Raw genomic sequence first — 20,507 nt, forward strand, 5'->3', positions numbered from 1 at the left:
TATTGGCTGTTTGAAGACCCAAATCTCTGCAATGGTACTCAAAATCCTAGCAGATGAGGTATTGGTGGATTCATTTTATAAGACTTGGTTTAGAATATGCTTCTTTCCTTTTTTCATCATTAATCTTGGGCTTTTGGCTTATTGAACTTTATGTTATCATTCTAGAACAAGGCAGATGCCAAATGAGAGAAACAGATAATTAAAAATCACAGTCATTGCAATAAGCCATGGAAGAAATGAGAACAGATGCTGCTGGAGGTCATAAAAGAGACAGGGTTAAAACAATCACTTTAGAACTTTCCGTTTTTTTCCCTTTTCACCGTTTTTCTTCTCCATATTTATCAATCTAACATTAAAAGATTCCTGAGGACTGTTATCAGAGTTTATCATTCTCTGAATCGGTGTTCTCCAAATGTAGCCCTTGACAGTGTAGCCGTCACCGTGTAATATAACGTAGCAGGGGTTGGCAGGGGTTACTAATCTTCTGTTGGAACTCATCATTCCAGAAACTCCGATGGCTTCTTCCTGGCAAGTAAGTTTAGCCCATGAGTAGGTCACAGTGGAAACACTGAAGGTGTTGCTAAGACTTTAGAAACTATTTTTCCTATTGATATAAAAAGGTATGTGTCACACTGTCACTAAGGAGGTCTCCCAAGAATCCCGCAGAGGTAACCTGCCCTATATAGGTTTTCTTTGCTATCCTAAAACAAAACAAGACACTGTACTCACATCCTAATCTTAGATCCACTTCTTAGAAAATCAATGCTAAAGACATACTTTGAAGAGCTTCTTTAGTCAAGATATTTGGGAAGAATTAGGTTAAAGTTACATAGGTATCTACTTATTGGAGGGTGGGATTAACATATTCTTCCTACTCCAAAGGTTATGAGATTAAATTCTGAGGAATAAGCTAGGAATCCTACTTTTATTATTCATTTTCCCTCATTTGTTCTTTAATCAATTACAGGCATGCTTAGTGTGGTTACAGCATGGGTTGATACCATCCTTTTTCTCATCCCTGCCGCCTTCCATTGGGCGCCCGCCTAGTGGGGTTGCACATATTCCCCATGGATGTGTGATTTATGTGCTGTGGGAGCAGCATTCAGTTGTTGGGGGAAGACAATGTCTCTTGGCATGATGGCCCAATCCGAGGCTCTGACAATATTTCTGCCCCTTCTTCTACAAGTTCCCTGAGTGATGATGAGTGTGTTTTAAGACTACTTCAGGGATGAGCTCTAAGGAGCCTATGGATCTTTGCTTTGGTATGTGTTGAGTATTCTTAACCTCAGTCTCTCTTACCCTGTCACTGATGATCAGGTTCACCAAGGAAGCTGCATTCTTGCTCATCTCCCCAGTTCCTCTGTGGTTTCAGCTGGGCCTTGGCTGCAGTGCAAAGGGTAGTTGATCTCATTGAGTCTCACTAATTTCTGAAGGAGAAAAAAATAGATTCTCCAATGAAGACTAAAGTTAGCACATGTTAAAATGGTTGAGACTTATTAATTTAGGGATAATTTGATGGACAAATGTAGAAGCATAGCCAGGGGTCCTGGGAGAGGCTCTGAGACTAGAGCACATGTGCAACTGCTACTTCCCCTGTGAGCCAACCTAAACCCTGCCTGAATACCGCCACCCCACCGACACAGCAAACGAACCAATGAAAAAGGGACAACACAATGCCAAACAATGAAAGGACCAATGGGAAGTGGAGAAGGGTTATATAGAGATGTCTGTTTTCCTCAATGAAAGAGTCTGCTTTCAGCTTCCCTCCTGACTCCTGGAGTCGGAGTCATTGACTCTGTGCCTTCTTACCCCACCCGCAAGGGCTGTTGGGGTAGGGCAGAATCCAGCAACAGATGTATCTCCTCTTTTAGCTAAAGAGTAGTGGCAGCTTGTCTCCACATGATTTTGATCTGGTTCTCACTTCCATATATGGGTTCCTTTCCACAGAGTGGATCTATTGGCCAATCAGAAAGCTATTGATTACCCACTAAGGCTGTGTGCCACTATTATACTTGTGTGTACACTTGTCATTGTATTTGCTTCTCAGTAGCTTAGACGTCTGGTTGCTCAGACCATTGGCCATTTTCCCCCAGTAGCTCATGTAGTGCTTTCTAGCACTAGATGGGTTAACTATCTGGGGCCTGGCTCCCTTGTAGATTCTACCCAGGTCACGCTGTGTTCTGTGCCAGCAGAGTATGGTGTCTTCACCAATAGGGTCTGACTTTTTACCTCAGGTGGGTAATCAAGTGCTTTGGCAGAAACCTGTCTTGTTTTGGGGACCTCATAGGTCTTTCTGATCAACAGCTCATAGTCGGTAGCAATTGCATTCTGGTACTGTTAGTTACAGGTCAGAGCAAAAAAAAAAAACATTTTCTTTTTAAGGGTAGGCTTCATACCAGCTCCTCCAGGGCCCTTCATTTCAGGTGTTCCCTCCATGATCCTGTTGAAGGTTTAATATTTTAGTCTATCTTCAGGGATAAAGGTTTGCATAGTATCAGCTCACTTTGGCTTTAGTTTTGTGTTTTTCCTCACCCTCACCTTTTCCTCCCCCAAGTCCTTCCATCTCTATTGTCTGGACCTTGGATTGCCCGTGAGGGGTGTCAGAAACTTCAGCTGATCCTGATTAGGAACCACAGATGAGTGAGATCATGCAATGATTGTCTTTCTGTGATTCTGTGAGTTCGCTGAGGAGGGTTTCTTCCAATTCAAACCATGTTTTCTACAGATTTCATTGTGCTACTGAGTAGAATTCCATTGTAAAAATGTACCGCAACTTTATTAACTAGTCATCCATTGATAGGCATCTGTGTCGATTCCAGTTCTTAGCTATTATGAATTGAGCAGCCATAAACATGGTTGAGCAAATATCTCTATAGTGATGCATGGAGCATTTAGGAAAAATTCCCAGTAAGGGAATAACTGAGTCTGTTGGCAGCTCTATTTTCAGGAATCTCCATATTGATTTACATAGTGGTTGTACAAGTTTACATTCCCACCAACACTAGATAAGGGTTCCTCTTTCACCACATCCTCATCAACATTTATTGTTGTTAGATTTTTTTTTTTTTTTAATGATTGCCATCCTTACTGTAGTTAAGGTAGAAGAATCTCATAGTTGTTTTAATTTGCCTTTCCCTGATGGTTAGGGATGCTGAAAATTTTCTTAAGTGTGTGTTAGACATTTATATTTCTTCCTCTGAGAACTCACTATTCAGTTCTCTGTCCCATTTTTGGAGTGGGTTTTTTGAGTTGTTGTTGGTGGTGGTGGTGTGTGTGTGTGTGAGAGAGAGAGAGAGAGAGAGGGAGAGAGAGAGAGAGAGAGAGAGAGAGAGAGAGAGAAAGAGAGAGAGAGAGAGAAAGAGAGAGGGAGGGAGAGAGAGAGAGAAGAGAGGCAAAGTTTTATTGGGTACAAAAGAAAGAAAAAAAAAGAAATCATGGTACATCAGGTCTACACCCTAGAAGTTGGGATCTCAGGATGTATCCCCAAGATGTTTGGAGGTCATCTTTTATTGGAAATAACCACATGACATTTCTAGCAAAAGACAGGATGGGAGTTAAACCATAAATTACTGTTAAATGTGTGGGTGGGCTATTACAAGAAGTCACAAAGTATTCATTGCTTAGATCACATAGGCAGAACTGAAGCAAGAAACATTTTATGCTATGTAATCACAAAGATATTTAGAAACAAAGAGGTACAGGAAGGTGGTACATTGCACAGAGGGGTCATCCCATTTCTTAGATAACATAAAACACTTGCATTTTGCAATAATAAGGCCTGTGATAACTATTCCTGGAACTTCTCCTTTATCTACCAGGAAGATCCACTTGGGCGGTGGTCTCCATTATGTGTGCCTAAAGACAAGGGCTGCACAGGAGGATGTTTAACTGGGTCTATTTGTCCCTTTACATTCCATTTTCCTTTTCTCCCTATGATATAACACTAAGTTAAATCCTTGACTCATGAAGAACAGTGTCTAGGGTGTTTTCATCTAAGGGGGTGCAATACCATGAGTTTAACAGAGCTTATTTTATTCTTTATATGTATACTTACAGCACTAATAATGCAGGGTTCTATGGTAAGGCCTAAGGGAAATAGTATCATGGGGCCAGCAATATAAGAGACAAGAGAAGTTAGCCATGGAGACCAACTAAACATTGACTGAAACCAATTACTAGTGGCTTGTCTCTGAAGTTCTTTTTTTTTTTTTTTGAGATTTTCTCTAACTAAAGGCACTGTGTTTCATATTATTCCTGACTGATGGGCACAAAAGCAACAAGTTTTGGCTAAAGCCATACATATGCCCCCTTGTTTCATAAAAATTAAGACTAACCCTCTTCTATTTTGTCCTCTCCTCTTTCATGACTGTTAGAGTGGTTAGGGTGACCTGGTGGAGGCCTTTCCAATGTCCCAATATGGTGTCTCTTGATCCAAATTCTGTCACCAGACTGAAAGGGACAGGGAAAACAGGGTGTGTCTGAGAAACAGCCTTGACTGCCAGAACAATGAACTCTTGTACTCTTTGTAAGACTTGGATAGGAAGAAGCTTTTCATTAGTAAAGTCATTTGTCTGTTCAAGACCCATCTGGGGAAGGATTGGGGGGAGGGTGTTCCATTCATAATTTTAAATGGAGTAATTCCTTTTACATAAGGGGTACACCTGGCCCTTAACTGGGTGAAGGGAAGGCGTCCCACCCACTATTCATCCAGTTTCTAGGGTTAATTTAGTTAAAGTCTCCTTCAAGTTCTGATTTATCCTTTCTACCAGTCCTGAAGTTTGGGGATGATAGGTGCAATGTAATTCCCAATTAATCCCCAGCATCTTAGTCAATACTCTAGGGATTTTTGACACAAAGGCAGGCCTATTATCTGATCTTATCTTGAGGTGCAACCCATAGTGAGGAATTATATCCTCTATCAATTTTATAGTCTCTTTTTTTCTCTGTCTCAGACTTAGTCAGTAAAGCTTCCACACATCCTGAAAAGTTATCAACATAAACAAGTAGATATCTGGCTTTGCCTCTGTGAAATAAACTTCCCAATATCTACCTGGCTCTGTTCCCCACCCACTCTCTCACCCCCATTGGTAGTATCTTACCAGAGGAGGCATTTGTCTGTTGGCAGGTCTGAAAGCAGGTTGTGATGTCCTTGATGACTGAGCCTATATCTGGGAAGAAAAATTCTTTCCTTAATAGCTTGACTAGCTTATTGCTTCCTAAGTGAATTCCTTCATGTAGTTATTGAGCCAGTCTCTGTCCTAGCACTTGGGGCAGCTATAGTCATCCATTCTCCAGTGGGTAACATCCTTGTGGGGTCTGTTCCTTTTTTAGATGAGAGGTGAGCTGTAGGTCCTGTTCCATGTGTGTTGGTTTCTCAGGAAGAGTGGATGTCAGGAGGGTGACCAGGCAATCTCATGGATGTGGAGAGGCAGCACTCTTTGCTGCTAGGTCTGCCTGTCTGTCCCCTCTTGCTTCTGTGGTATCCCCTTTCTGATGACCTGGACAATGGATTATGGGTACTTTAACAGGTGTCCAAATAGCAGCCAATAAGTCCAGAATTTACATGTCTCTTGGCAAAGTCATAATGGCTGTCTGGGCAGATATTTACTGTCTTGTCTTTTCCCAATATCAGAGCCTTGCTCGGTGCTAGCAGTTCAGCTTTCTGAGCCAATGTACCATAAGGTAGGCCCTCAGCCTGCAGGGTTTCTTCCAAAGTCACCACAGCCACCCTTGAATACCTGGTTCTGTCCACAACAATGGCTGCTGCCATCAGAGTACATCACCAGATCAGGGTCTGGCCAAGCAACAACTGTCAGGTCTGGGTAGAATACATGGAAGGTGAAGGGGAATCTTTAAGTAGTCATGCAGAGGGGCTGATGCCTCATCAGTTTCTGGCAGCAGGGAGGCTGGATTCAAAGCCTCAGTTTGGAAAATCTGTATCCTTGGTTGATCAAAAAGTAAGGCCTCATAGTGGGTTATGTGAGAGTTGGAGAGCCATTGGTCTGGGGGATCTTTAAAAAAGTCTCCATCATATGTGGAGCTATAATTGATAAAGTATGGCCCAAGGTTAATTTGTCAGGGTCCTCTGTCAGAATAGCAGCTGCAATAGTCCAGAGACAAGGGGGGTGACCAGCAGCTACTGGTTCTAGCTTCTTAGACAACTTTAGTAGGCCACTGGGCAATGCCATGGTCCCAGAATTTGAGTTAGAATGCCCCTGACTGTCCCCCCTTTTTTTATCCATGTACAAGTGGAAGGGTTTGGATAAGTCTGGAAGTGCCAGAGCATCAGGGCAGGGGCTGATGTTGGAGCTGACTTTAGTTCTTGTAACACTTTTTTCTCATTTCTCATTTTCAGTCCAATTAAAATCTTTTTTTTTTTTTTTTTGGTTCCCTTAAGGCCTCATATAGAGGCATGGATAATTCAGCAAACCTTGGGGTCCAAATTCTGCAATACCCTACAGCTCTGAGGAATTCTTGGATCTGTCTCTTTGTGGGGATTTAAATGATGGCCTGAATCCTAGAGGCTGACAGCATACTCTTGTCTCCTTAGAGTTCGTATCGCAAGTATGTTTCCTTTTGCACACACAATTGAGCCTTCCTGGCTGATACACGATAGCCCAGATTTTTTTTTGTTGTTGTTGTTGTTTTTTGTTTTGTTTATCGATGTAGGGTTTCACTCTAGCTCAGGCTGACCTGGAATTTACTATGTAATATCAGGGTGGCCTCAAACTCGGGGTGATCCTCCTACCTCTGCCTCCCAAATGCCGAGATTAAAGGCATACACCACCATGTACACCTAGCCCAAGTGCTTCGAGTGTTTAGGAGATGCTCTGTGGCAGAGTGGCATTCCTCCTCCATTTCTATAGCTAGGAGAAGGTCGTCCACGTATTGTAGGAGTGTTGCAAGTCTCTATGAAGAGCCTCATCAATGAGGGTGGGGGAATTTTTAAATCCCTGTGGAAACCTAGTCTAGGTTAGTTGCCTACTGGTGCCTTGTTTTGGGTCTGTCCATTCAAAGGCAAGAAATGGGTTGACTTCCCTTTGCCAGTGGGATACTAAAGAAACATTTTTTAGGACCAGCACAGTATATAGCTGCCTTTTAGGTAGAATCATACTGAGCAAAAAGCTGTCTCATGGGGCTTTGCGCCTTCTGGGAGGTAACTACCATAACCTTAGCCATTTTCTTAGCCTATCTTCTGGAGCATCTCTATTATTATATGGCAGCAATCTCTATTAACTCTGGAAGAAGTTTACCCTTAAAAGCTTCGATTCTCTGTATTTCCTATCTAATATCTGGTGTGGACTGACTTACAATGTTAATAGCTCACTTATTCTCAGTGGCCTCGGGATCTATGGGGGGTATGTCCTATATGCTTCCTGTAGCCTTTCTAGGAAAGCAGCAGAGGATAATGTGGGCCCTTAGGTCGCTTCACTCACCTTAGACAAGTTTGTAGGGTGTCGAGCAAGTGGCTGCCTGGAAACCACCCATCAGAATCTGGCAAAAGAAGTTAAGGATGCCCCTACCTTAAGTGGTGTTAGGATTCCAGTGCAGTCATGTGGAAGGGAAGACCTTGTCAATAACATTAAGGTTCTCCATGAGGCAGCCATCAGCTTCCAACACTAGTTTCTTGGCTTCCATTCTGATTTTTTCATGTTCCTCTGTGGTGAAGAAGGTCTGCAAGAGTTGCTGACAGTCCTCCCATGTGAGCTATTGGGTATAGAATACTGTCTTGAGGAGGGATATCAGAGCACCTGATTTAAATCAGATTTAGGTTCAGCAACAAGAATGGGGGTGCTGGGGTATCAAACCTAGGTCTTTAGGCTTCCCAGATAAGCACTTCAACATTAAACCATCATTTACTTGATGCTTTGTTTTTATAATATGTTTATATCCTGATATACATTTTAGGTAAGTCTGATGTTTGCCTTAGGTGAGGAGTTTGTAACTTGATTAAGTACCTTGACTCAGTTTACCATTTTAACTTTTTGTCTACTGAGGAATTTCATCTAATAGATATGACTTTAGGTATTCAAAAGAGAGGAACTATAAAAAGAAAGAAAGTTACATGCCATGTGTTATTTTTTCTTGTCAGTGATAATTGGCCATTTTGTTTCTGGATAGGGTCAGGGGGACACATGGCTAAAACTTGCATGGGGTCTGAGATAAAGGGGGCAACATACCTTTTTCCAGAGTCCAGCTTGCCATGAATTTAAATAGCATATGTCAATAAGCAAGAACAAAAGGAAATGACAAAGCACAGAGCTAAGCTTCCTGACTTACCTTGTCTTACTCTGACATTGTTTGTTTATACCTAGGAAATTGATTATACCCATTTGTAATACATAAGGTGATAGGGTCTTCTCTATGTCTAACCTGGTTAGACCTCCAAAGAATATGGATTACATCTGTGCTCATGACTTTGTGACCTACCTAGCATAGGACATCACCTGTGTCTAATGTAAGCTGAATTTACATTGTCTGTGTTCCTATAGAAAACTTTTAAAGCATCCTAGGACGTCTGTAAACAGTTAAAAAATCTTTAACTTCAGGCATGGTGTTTAGGTTTAGCCTGAAAATCAGCTTTCTGTTCCTTCTAAAAGGAAATTAATTTTAGGCCAGTTTTGGTCTTTTAAGATCTCTTAATCCTTTCCACATAAGCACATCTTCATCCATATACTTTGACATTCTGATCTAAGTTCCATTCAAAAACCATTTTTAACAATCATCCTATGCCCACCATTGAAAAATACCTCCCCAATTCTTTCATTTATCTCATCTCATCCCATAATTAACCAGCTTTCTTATAAGACTATTAAGAAAGACTACACCAAATTGATTAATCTTATTACCCACTGACAAAGAAGCAAGTAGTCTGGCTTCAAAGAGTTAACCATTTTACTACTGGAAATTTGTAGAGAACAAACCTTCCTTAGTATTTAGGTCACCACAAAAATATCTACCTCATAACCAGACTTGCTTTATAATACCAGCATATATACCATCTGATTTTATATAACCCATTGATTTGATATAGCTCCTATTAATAAACTCTATGAAGTACACTTTCTATGAATACAGGCAAAACATGGCAACCATTTTGGGGATAATCTTTAACAATACCTCTAACATATTTAGAAATGCTTTTTACTAGGAGTAACTAAGGCAAATTTTTGTTTCTATCTTGAGATATGCTGGCCTAGAACTCAGGCCAGTTGCCTCCTCTTAAATAGCAGGACATTACAATCTTTTCAATACCTGGCAAATTATGAGTCACCACCTCAGAGAGAATTTTGTTGTTTTTAACAATCCTCTATGTAAGTTGAACTTGACCTAGAACATTATACTCAGTAATTATATTTATGAGATCATGTAACAAAATATGGCTGTGTTTACATAAAATTTTAGCTCACCATATGCTTTAGTTAAATCTGACTTTTAAAGAAAAAAAAACTAAAAAAACCCTTGAAATAAATCAAATGTCAATAAAAATTTTAGGAGAGACTTGTTAGACTATTTAGATTAATAAAGGAACCTTGAACTGAAGAACCTCCTGTCTCAGTTTCCCATATAGCTAGGATAATAGGACTAGCTCATTTTACTGTTTATTTTTTTTTTCCTGAAGATCTTTAAGCTGCTTTTGAACCAGTTTTAAAGGAGATTTTTCAACAGAATGATTTTGACCCATATTTTCAAAGACGAGACAAGACAAATGAACACAATACCAAACACAAACATGCTAGCAATAACAGCTTTCCTAACACTGTCGTGAAGCTGTCAAACTTGGGCCAGGAACTCTAGTACTCTGTTGAAGAGCAGAGCTGAGAGTGAGCACCTCTTTCTAGTTCATGGTCCCATAGGAATTCCTTGAATCTTTCCCATTAAGTATTATTTGGGCTTTATGTGCTTTATACATAGCCTTTATTGTGTTGAGATACAAATCCTCTATGAATATTCTCTCCAATGTTTTAATCATGAAGTGATGTATTTTGTCAAAGGCCTTCTCTCTATTTATTGAAATAATCATGTAGTTCTTGTCATTAAGTTTATTGACCAATTTCCATATGTTGAACCATTCCTGTGGCCCTGGGATGAAGCCTACTTTATATCAAGGTGGATAATGGTTTTGATGTGTTGTTGAATTCAGTTTCCAAGGATTCTGTTCAGGATCATTGCATCTAAGTTCATCAGGTATATAGGCTTATAGTTTTTTTGTTGTATCTCTGTTTGCTTTTGGTATTAGGGTGATGCTATCTTTGTATGAAACAGTTTGAGAAAAATTGCATTCAATTCTTCACTGACGGTTTCATAAAATTCAGCTGAGAAGCCATCTGATCCTGGACTTTTTTTTTTTTTTTTAATGACAACCTCTATACTTACAGAAAATAAACAATGATTATTCCCAACCCTCTCCCACTTTCCCCTTTACAGCTCCTCTTCATCATATTCCCTCCGTCTCTCCATTAGTCTCTTTTTTATTTTGATGTCATTGTCTTTTCCTCCTATTATGAGGGTCTTGTGAAGGCATGGCTAGACATTCTGAGGTCATGGATATCCAGGCCAATTTCTGTTCGGACAGTTGCATTGTAAGGAGTCATACCCTTCCTTTGTTGCTTACATTCTTTCTACCTACTCTTCCTCAATGGACCCTGAGCCTTGGAGGGTGTGATAGAGAAGTTTCAGTGCTGTACACTCTTCTATCACTTCTTCTCAGCACTATGTTGCCTTTTAGGTCAGCGTAATATTCACTGCCATCTGAAAAGAGAAGCTTCTCTAGCCAAAGTTGAGAGTAGCATTAATACATGAATATGAATATTAAGTGCAGTGCTTACCAGGCAGTTTGGTGAGCATAATATATGCATGTAGCCAGACAAGAGCAGGTTTTAAATCCCTAAAACTCATGACCTCCCTTGCCATAGGCTTTTGATTAGTTTTTCAGTACCAGGCATGTATTCCCTCCTATAGAGCAGGTCTACAGTCCAATTAGAAAGCAGTTGGTTTCCTCCAGAGCAGATATGCCACTATTGTACCTGTTTGGTCATTTGGCTTGTCTGGTCAAACTTGAGCCTTCCAGTGTCCACTGTTTTCACTGCTAATGACTTCTGTCTCACATTGGGCAGCATGCAGTGAAGCTTTTTCCATTTGTTAGTTGTCTGGTCTACAGGGAGGTTTTCAGCACACCCACAGCTTGATTTTCAGTGACCTTGCTGCCCAGGCCTGTAAAATCTTCAGCAATAAGATATTACCATCTGTTTCTCCTGGGATGACCTGTCAATTGATGAGAGTGGGGTGTTAAAGTCACCCACCACCACTGTGTTTGGTGTTATCTGTGACCTTAGTTATAATAGTGTTTGTTTGATGAATTTGGGAGCTCCCATGTTGGGTGCATATATGTTTAGGATTGTAATTTCCTAAGCCCTTGGCCTTGAATTATTTTCCATCTTTTCTAATGTATTTATACGTTCCTGTATCTAATTTCCCCAGTAGCATTTTTTCAAAAGGTTTTTTTTCCCTCTGTCAAGGATATATTTTGCACTTTTCTCAGAAACCAATTGGTCCATATATGTGTGGGCCTAGTTATTTTTTTCCTATTTTTTAACATTGTTTTGTTTTTCTTCAAGTACTACAGTTTTGATATCATAACTTTAATACAAGATTGAAATTGTGTAGATCCTATCTCTTTATTATACTTTTTAAATTGTCTTAGCAATTATATCTCCCTTGTCTTTCATATTAATTTTGAAATAATCCTATCTATATATATAAAATCATGCTGAGATTAAGATTAAAGTTAAATTAAACCTAAGCATTCATTTCAATGAATTGACATTTTTTATTAGTTTTCTACTCAGTGAATACAGTCAAGTTGATACCGTTGTTAGCCTCCTCTCTGTCCTCCTTCCTCCACAGGGACCATGCCTCTTGGGGAATATGGGTCGTGCATTGTGGGGTTAGCCATCAGTTATGTGTAGGAGGAAATGTCTCTGTGTATCATGACCCAATGTGGGGCTCTGCCATTCTTTCCAACCCCTGTTCCACCAATTTCCCTGAGCCATGTTGCATTCATTTTTGGTCTGCTTCAGTTATGAGGTCTTGGGAGCCTCTGTATCTCTGTATATCTGGTTTGGTAGGAGTTGATTGTTCTCTGTGTCTATCTCCTTCACCCTTGTGCTGGTACAAGGTTCACAAAGAAAACAGCACTCTTGCTTGTTTTCCCAATTATTCTTAGTTTCAGATGGAGCTCTATAGAGACATGATGGGGTGGTTCTGTCTTTAGGATCTGTGTCTATCTGAAAAAGAGAAGCAGATTCTCCCACAGAGAGTAAAGTTAGCACCAGCTAAATGAGATAACCATTATTATTTTTTTGAGAGAGAATTTAATAGGTGTAGGCCCTCTTGTAGCCCATGATTGGAGGGAGCTTGATAATGAAGAGCAGGTTTATTTGTGAATATGGTTCTAATTTGTTTCCCAACTTCAATTCTGTTCCATGGAGTGGATCAGTTAGCCAAATCAAGAGCAGTTGGTTTCCCACCATGGGTCTGTGCCACTATTGTACTGTGTGAGCATCACAACAGGTTGTTTGCTTCTGAGTAAGTTAGACCATGAGTTGCTTGCTAGATGTTGGTCATTTTTACCCAGTTGCTCATGTAGCACCTTCTGGCACTAGATGTGCTGACTGCCTGGGGACTGACCCTCTCCCAGATTCTAGCCATGTCACTCTATGTTACATATAAACCACATATGGTGTCTTCAGCAGTAGGGTCTTACCACTAACATTTGGAGGGTCATCAAGTACTCTGACAGAAATCTATTTTCTTTTGGGAAACCTTATAGGTCTCTCTGATCAAAAGCTCATTGTGGATGATAGCTACCTGCTGGCACTGGGAGTTACAGGTCAGCACCCAAGAAGAGAAGGAAGAAAAAGATAAATAATATAAAAGAGATAGAGAGAAGAGCGAGCAAGTGAGAGAGAGAGAGAGAAACAGGAGGAGATAAAGTTCACTTTCTACTGTGCCCTCTCCAGGGCCTGGTGACTCAGGTGTTCCCTCTAAGAATCTGGTGAAGGGTCAGTAATTTGGTCTGTCTTTTAGGATGTAGAGTTTTATGGTACCATTGCCATTTGGGTCCAGTTTTGTGTCAACACCCCCTACCTTACCGTCCCCTCCCTTCTCACCCACTGTATTGTCTGGTCCTCAAGATGCTTGCCTGGTATGTTAGCATCTTGGGCAAATTCAGGTTAGAAGCTTTAGATAAGTGAGACTATGTGGCAATTATCTTTCTGTGATTGGGTGAGTTCACTGAGAATGATCTGTTCCAGGTTTGACCATTTTTCTTCAAATTTCATTGTGTACTTCCTGCTGTGTAGAATGCCATCAAGTAGATATTCCACATCTTAGTTATCCATTTGTGTAATGATGGACATCTGTATATGATATAGAAATGGGAAAATATTGCCTGAACAAAACCCTAGTAGCACAGGATCTTAAATAATCACTCACCTAATGGGATCACATGTAGCTGAAAAGTTTCTTCACAAACATACAATAATCAGGGCCAATAGATTACCCACAGAATGGGAGAAAATATTTGCTTAATATCCAACTAACAGAGGCCTAATCTCTAGAATCTACAAAAAACTCAAAAACCTGAACAGTAAAAAGGCAAACAACCCACTCACAAAATAGGGCAAAGAACTAGACAGGCAGTTCTCAGAGAAAGAAATACAAATGGCAAACACACACTTAAAAAAATGTTCATCATTCCTAATCATCAGGGAAATGCAAATTACAACATTGATGAAATTCCACTTTACCCCAGTAAGGACAGCAAACATTAAAAATAAATGAAAATAAATGCTGATGAAGATGTGGATCAATAGGAACCCTCACCCACTTTTGGTGGGAATGTAAGATGGTACAACCATTATGGAAAGTAATATGGAGACTTCTAAAAAAGCTGACTATAGAGTTACCAACAGACCCAGTTATTCCCTTACTGGGCATGTAGCCTAAAAGTTCCATGCTTCAGTTCAGAGAGATTTGCTCAACCATATTTATAGCAGCTCAGTTTGTAATAGATAAGAGCTGGAATCAACCCAGATGAATTGACATTTTTATAGTGTAATTTTTTTTAACCCATGGCCAATGTTATTAGCATTGTGTAGTCTTTAACATGCAAGCCCTGTGTGTACCTTGCTAGATTTTCACCTAAGTATCTCATTTCAGAGGAAATCTGCATTATAGTAGTACAGTCTACAGTGTCCTTGTGCTCATTGATATTATGTATCAATACAGCTGAATTATGTAGATTGTTCTTGCATTCCGTGACCCAGATCTTACTGCTCTCACTTAACCTTTGTGGCACTTTCTTGGGATAATTCAGGTAAAAATTATGCTCTCTCTAAGTAGTGTCAGTTTCATTTTGTCCTTTGCAATTTGTTTCTTCAGGTTGATTTTCTTGTCTTATTACACTGGCTTGAACTTCCAGCACTATATTGAATAAGAATGGTAAGAACAGATGATTTTTATCTATTCCCCAACTTAGGAGAGAATCTGTTTTGTCCTCTGTCACTCAGTAATTTTTTTATAGATAGATAGTGTTCATCAACTGAAAAGCGGGGGAAGTTTCTGAGAGTTTTTATATAAAGGTTATTGAATTTTATCCAATATTTTTCTACATAAGTTCATATGACTAGTTTTCTTTCTACTAATATGGTGAATTACATTTATTAATTTGATTTTGGACATTTCATCCATGAAGTAAACACAGTTGGTTATAGAGTGGAATTCCTTGTCATTTACTGATGAATTTTATTTGCCAATATCTTGTTGTGATATTTGTGATAAATATTTGTCTTTAGTTTTCAGTGCTCATATTATTGCATTATATTTGCTTATTTTGATATCTAAATAATATTACCTTTATCAAATGAACTGGAAAGATTCTATCATCTCCTGTTTTGGGGAATAATTATAAATATTTATTGCTGACTTTTATTTAAATTTTGAATAGAATTTTCTGGTAAAACCATTTGCTTTCAGAATTTTTTTTGAGTTGTAAGTTATGTATTAAAATTTCTTTGATAGTTGTAGGAGTAGTTAGATTATTGATTTTGTATTGAATAAGTTATGATAGTTTGAATTTTAATTAATTCATCCATTTGTGTCTCTATCATAAAGTTTATGTATGTATAATTCTTGGTAAAATTCCCTCATAGCATTTTATATGGTCTTTAATGCTTCTCCCAATGTCTTCTGTTTCTATAATTATGGTTACAGACAATCCCAGACATTGCCTGCCTGTTCCCTGAAGAAGATTCAGCAGAATCTTCCTAGATTAGAATGTATGACTGAGGTTCAGGGACCATTTAGAATAACAGTTCTCAGTCTACTAGGAGCTATAAATTTTGATTAGTGAACAAAATCTTTTCTGGAATCACTGATTTGGGAAACAGTGATTCACATATTGCTCAACCAAATGGAGACAATCCAGACTGTCTTGTGGTGACAAAACCAGAGCTAAGAGGGAGTGGGCCTCTGAATTAACTGGGATAGCTGGTTGGGAACACCAAGACCACAACAATAAAATCAGCAGACCAGTGATTCCTTCTCTAGGTGGGAATAATTGATTTTAATGTAGATTATCTTTTAGGTGACTTATCTTACTACATATTAGAAATTTTGGGTGGAACAGCTCATTTTTGTTTATCAGCATCTTGTCAGTAAGGTAGGGTGGAGCTTTTGAATGTCTGTGAAGGAAGTGTAGATGGTGGGGATAGATCAGGAAACAGGAATATTCAGAAGCAATCACTAAGGAGAAGATCAAGGGAATAAAAAATGGCAAATGAGGGGGCTGGAGGGATGGCTTAGTGGATAAAGTGCTTGCCTGCAAAGCCAAAGGTTCATGGTTTGATTCCCGGGACCATGTAAGCCAGATGCACAAGGTGGTACATGTGTCTGGAGTTTGTTTGAAGTGGCTATAGTCCCTGGCATGCCCTTCCTTTCTCTCTCTCTCTCTCTTTCTCAAATAAATAAATATAAATATTTTAAAATGGCAAATAATAATCAAGTGGCCTCAGGAGCTTCAGCACAGGTAACATCACCTTTGATCCTCTGTTAAGCTATGAATTCTTTGAAGGAAGCATTACGCTTGAATCATACTTAGATTGCTTAGATTGGTCCATGCTACAATGGTCAGGAAGTATTTTTTAATTGAAGGAGAATCAAGAAGCACATTTTTTATTTTAATTAATGATCCTAGCCATCCAATTTCATAGGGACCTAAACTATTTTTAAAAATCCCAATAAAAGTCTCTAATAACTGCCTCTAAAACAACCCAATTTGGAGCAGTCTTTCTCAGCTGTGGGTATGTGGTAGAATCACTTAGAATGATTAATTGTATGTGGGAACTTGGTTTGACTCTGGTACCGATCAACTAATCTAGTTATAGCTATGTTGACATATTGCAGATGTAATTAAAATTTACCAACAGCTAGACTTTAAGAGAAGCAGATTATCTACCTTCTATGATGTAAATGAATCTCATTCAATCAGCTGAGGGCCTTATGAGAAAAGACTAAAGTTTCCAGGAGAAGAAAGAATTCTGCCTCAAGACCATAGCATAGAAATCTTACCTGCATTTTCAGCATCTTGACTGGCTGTATAGATGTTGAAATTAAGACTATAGCATCAACTCCTACATGAATTTCTAGTCTGCCAGATTGTAAAACTCACCACCCCCATAATAACATTAGTTAATTTCTTAAAATAAGAGCCTCACACACCCATTGGAATCCACAGATTTTGTGTCATTTTTTTTTTTTTTTGGTACATTAAGTATATCAGTCACAGATCTCTAGAGATATCAAACAAATAGGTTATCTGTCTCCGTTCCTATACAGCAAACCCGTAACCCCTATTTGTTCTATATCTCTAGAGAACCTTGACTAATATGCTTGGGGATTTTATAAAACAATCCAAGATACATGGGCTTCACTCAGTGATTCTGTGTTTGTTAGTATGTTTTAGAGTATTACCTTCTCATCCTTTTTAAACTGTTGTCCTTTTTAGCCTTCTGGTAGTAAACTCTGTTGAGAAAAAAAAAAATTTCCTTGTATTACTTACTTTTTTCACACTGTGACTAAATACCTGATGAGAAGCTATTTGAGAACTTAAGACAGAACTTATTTTGGCTCATGGTGTGAGGGCGTAGAGTGCATCATGGCCATCAAGGCATGGTGGCAGGAGCTTGCTCACATCAGGAAATAGATTTGGGGGTGGAGCTGCTATGTACATCTTAATGTTTACTGTACCCCCAGCCCCAGTGACCCACTTCCACCAGCCAGACTCCATCTGCTTAAAGGTTCCACAACCTGCCAAAACAGTGCCACCAATGGAGGACCAAGTACCCAAAGACATGAGCTCATGAGGGCCATTTCATATCCACATCATAACATCCCTTGTATCAGTTGCTGTCTTATTAAGGGGGTGGGCACACCTAACCAGAAGCAACTTCAGAAAGGAAAAGATTTAGTGTTGGCTGCAGTTTCTAGGGGAAGTGCCCGTAATGGTGAGGAAAGCACAGATGGAAGCAGAAAGCCAGGCATCACTGGTATGGAGGAAGTGGAGACAGATAGCAAGCAGGGCGATGACCTTAAAACCTCCAGGCCCACCCCCCAGTGACACACTTTCTCCAGCAAGGCTGCATTTCCTAAAGTTTCTGCAACCTTCCTGAACAGCAATGAGAAGGGATCAAGTATTTGAACCCATGAGTCTACATGTAACCCTTCCAAATGTTTATTTGCTTAATAAAAAGCAGGGTATCAATAAGAGATTAGGGAATTTCAAAAGAGATATTAACTCCTAAAATCAGTCTTATTTATGTGTTGCTTAAAAGGACTAACTGAGACTCCAGGAGAGAGCTAACGTTATCATCTGAAGTCATTTCCAGGAGTCCTGGAGCTCCTGAGTGGCTCCTTCATCAGGCCCAGACTCTCCTCAGATTTCTGCAGTACAGTTAGTGTAATAGCCCACGAGGCCACTCTATGCTTGAGCTGTGACCTGTTGCCTCCCAGCAGGAAATTAAGAGTTCAGAATTATATGGTTGGCTGGGAAGGTAGTGTAGTTATCAAAGGGCTTCCCTTGCAAGCAAAGGACCCAAGTTTAATCTCCAGTACCTAACATTAAAATGCCAGGCATAGGCGCACACATCCATCATCCCAGTGCTAGAGAAGCAGAGACATGAAGGTCCCTGGGACTCATTGACTAATCATTCCAGCCTACTCGGTGCACTCTGGGTCAGTGAGAAGCCGACTTTATCTCATAAAAAGTGTTTCTGTGGATGACACCCAAAGTTGTCCTCTGACATGTGCATACACAGCTATGTGTGTGTGCACATCTACCTGCACACAATGAACATGTTCATGCCATACATGCATACCTATGCAACACTGAAAACAAAACCACTATATAGTGAGTACAGAGGTTTTTGGTGAGCTGAAAAAATAAGAGTGGTCTGAAAAGAATCAGTGAATATCAACTGGGGCATGAAGTCTCCTACCTGAAGATCAGATAGAAAGCAAGCAGGCTTTTGGTGTTGTTTTTAAACTCTCATCTTTAATTATGTTTGTCAAATGAAGAGACATAAAAGAAAGTTATTTTTTGCTCATGTGGAATTGCAAAAGAGGCTGTTAGCAGGATTTCTTGTATCCTGATATCTGTGAAGGTATAAGAAAGAAGCGTCAGACACAGAGCTCCTAATGAGCACCGGGCAGTGTGCAGAGTGTGAAGGATGATTTACAGGCAAGAGAAAAGAAAGGCTTCCTTTTGAGCAGTCCTCCCACTGAGAGTGAAATGGAGTCCTAAGGAGAGGGAGGGACAGATCCCCAGGAATGTTCCTGCTTCCAGCCACAGGATGAAAAGTAGTGTCAGAACCTATATGGAAAACATTCCTGTACTTTCAGAAGTCTAGAGAGGAAGTCTGTTTTATGGGTTTCTTTTTTTGGCATGCATGTAGTATATGTAGTGGTCTTTCTATCTTTCTGTTACATGCATGTATTAAATTTATTCATGGACACCTAACAAATAAGTTTCAAAAGTCAAAAATCAAGCCTGGTTGGAGAATCTGCTTCTCTTTTTCAGATAGACACAGATCCTAAGGAGAGAACCACCCCATCATACCTCACAAGGGCCCCAGCTGAAGCTAAGAATAATAGGGGAAACAAGCAAGAGTTCTGTTTTCTTTGAGAACCTGGTACCAGCACAAGGGTGAAGGAGATAGACACAGAGAACAATCAACTCCTGCCAAACCAGATATCCGGAGACACAGAGGCTCCCAGGACCTCATCACTGAAGCAGACCCAAAATGAACCCAACATGGCTCAAGGAAATTTACAGAAGAGGGGGCGGAAAGAATGTCAGAGCCACACGTTGGGTCATGATACACAGAGACATTGCTTCTTACCCATAACTGAGGCTAACCCCACAATGCACGACCCATATTCCCCAACTAGGAGGGTCCTTGCAGAGGGGGGCAGTCAGACAGGAGTCAGTACCAACTTGACTGTATTCACTGAGTACAAAACTAATAAAAGAAATCAAACCTGGTGCCTTTCTAAACGGTAGAGGCTTCCTATGGCATATGCTGCTAACGTTTGATCCCCAGCCGTTCTCTGCATTTACTGCCTACGCTTACAACCAGCTGTTTTGCTCCTTCAAGAAAACAATAGTAACCAGACTAATGAAAAGACACTGTGTCAGAAAACAGGTGGCTGGGCCCTGCTGTTTCCTGTTTCCTCCCTGAGTGTGCACAATGGCAGAGTGATGCTTACCTGCTCTCTCTCACGTAGGACTGTGGGAGGCCAGCATGGGACACTGATAATGAACGAGCAGAAGGACTTGGAAAGCACTGAGAAAATGGGAAATATTATCATTGTCACCTTCCTAAGTAAATCTACGGCAGCTGTGCTAGCAGGGGCAATCTGGAGTGGGGCCAGTCATGATTAGAATCCTAGCTTCTGCCAGCAACTGGTGAGCCAGTGTGCGGTGAGTTACTGGCCCTATGTATGACTCAGTTTCCCATCAGCTACTCATGCTGCAATGAGGATGCTTCTTCCCTCATACAGTGGCAGCACGCTTTAAAGGAAAGCACGTTGCCTCTTGGCATCTTTGTGGCTGGCGTCTGGGAACAGCTCATTTGCTATCAGCTACTGTCACAATTGTATGCTGTATTTTACCCCTTCTCATCGCTCTCAAAAAATACCTGAGAAAAATCAGTTTTAGGAAGGAAGGGTCGATTTTAGCCTCCAGCTCCAGGTTCCAGTCCTTCATGGTGGGGAAGGCTCTGCAGCAGCAGCTTGAGGAAGCAGTGAGAAGCTGAGCAGAAGTGGCGAATGCTGCTGCTCAGCCAGATACTTCCTTTTTTTTTTTTTGAGGTAAGCCCAACATGCTGCCATTTTTTTTTTTTTTTTATGAGAGAGAGAGAGGGGGCAGAGAGAATTGGTACGCCAGG

This window comes from Jaculus jaculus, chromosome 1 (genome assembly GCF_020740685.1).
Source record: "Jaculus jaculus isolate mJacJac1 chromosome 1, mJacJac1.mat.Y.cur, whole genome shotgun sequence".
In the NCBI taxonomy this organism is placed as follows: Eukaryota; Metazoa; Chordata; class Mammalia; order Rodentia; family Dipodidae; genus Jaculus; species Jaculus jaculus.